Here is a 1264-nt window from a genome sequence, read left to right on the forward strand (position 1 = left end):
AATTTAGTATTTAATACATGAAGGACCCAATGTGAAGTGAGTTACATAAATTATTTCATTTGCTCCTCAGCATATCATTTTGAGTTTACTATGTTTACAATGTCTGTTTACTTGCTTACTATGTTTATTTTATCTACAGCTTATATCCAGCACTCAGTACCAAAAAAAAAAAAAAAAACAAACCCATTGCTGTTGAGTCAATTCTGACTCATAGCTACCCTATAGGACAGAGTTGAACTGCCCATAGAGTTCCCAAGGAGCACCTAGTGGATTCAAACTGCCAACCTTTTGGTTAGCAGTCATAGTTCTTAACCACTACACCACCAGGGTTTCCACACTTAGCACAGTGCCTAGAAAATAATAGAAGCTTACTAAATATTTGTTGACTATTGATTAAATTTTACAGATTAGAACAATTATTATTATTGGCACTACTAGTAGTATTGCTAACAGTTACTGGCTGTTTATTTGTGTTACGTACTATTGTAAGTCCTTTTTAAGCACTACCTCATTTAATCCTTTGAAAAATTCTGTAAGATGGGTTTCTATATCCTCATTATAGATGATAAAATTGAGGCAGAGAGATGTCAAGGAATTTGCCCAAGGTCACACAGCAAGTAATAGCAAAACTAGGATTCAAACCCAGACCATCTGACTCTAGAGTCCCAGTTTACAACCATTGTGCTATACTGGTTTAATTAAACTTATCCAGAATGATCAAGCTACTAAACAGCAGATGCAGAATGTGGCTGCAGGTCTGCCTGACTACAGATTCTATACTCTTTAACTGCTACCCCATACTTTCTCTTTGTGGTTAATTGTCTGAGTGTGCATTGTAGTCCACATAAACGGTGCCCCTGGAGTTGCACAATGAATAATCTGCATGGCTATCTGTGGCAACTCTCTTGATATGATTAGAAACTAAGTATTCTGACTTCTAGAGCGGAGCAGTCAGGCTTGATCAGAAATAAAACTCATAGGTCCAAGTACTGAAACCAAGGTGCAAACATTTGCTTGTTATGTCAGTTTGGGCCCTTCAGGAAGCAGAACCCAAGATGGAATTAAAAGTATAAGAGATTTACTGGAGGAAACATCTATGACTGACAAAGCGAAGAGGGAGCAAGAGTAGGTGGGAAGAGTCTAAGACCATAATAAAGTTCTGACAGCTGTCAAGGGAGAGAGGGAAGGAAGGACAGTTGGGTAGGAAGATCCACAGATTGCAGGGAAGCTCTGAGGAAACCTGGACGAGGCCAATGGGGAGCCC

This window comes from Trichechus manatus, unplaced genomic scaffold (assembly GCF_000243295.1).
Source record: "Trichechus manatus latirostris isolate Lorelei unplaced genomic scaffold, TriManLat1.0 scaffold00011, whole genome shotgun sequence".
Taxonomy (NCBI): Eukaryota; Metazoa; Chordata; class Mammalia; order Sirenia; family Trichechidae; genus Trichechus; species Trichechus manatus.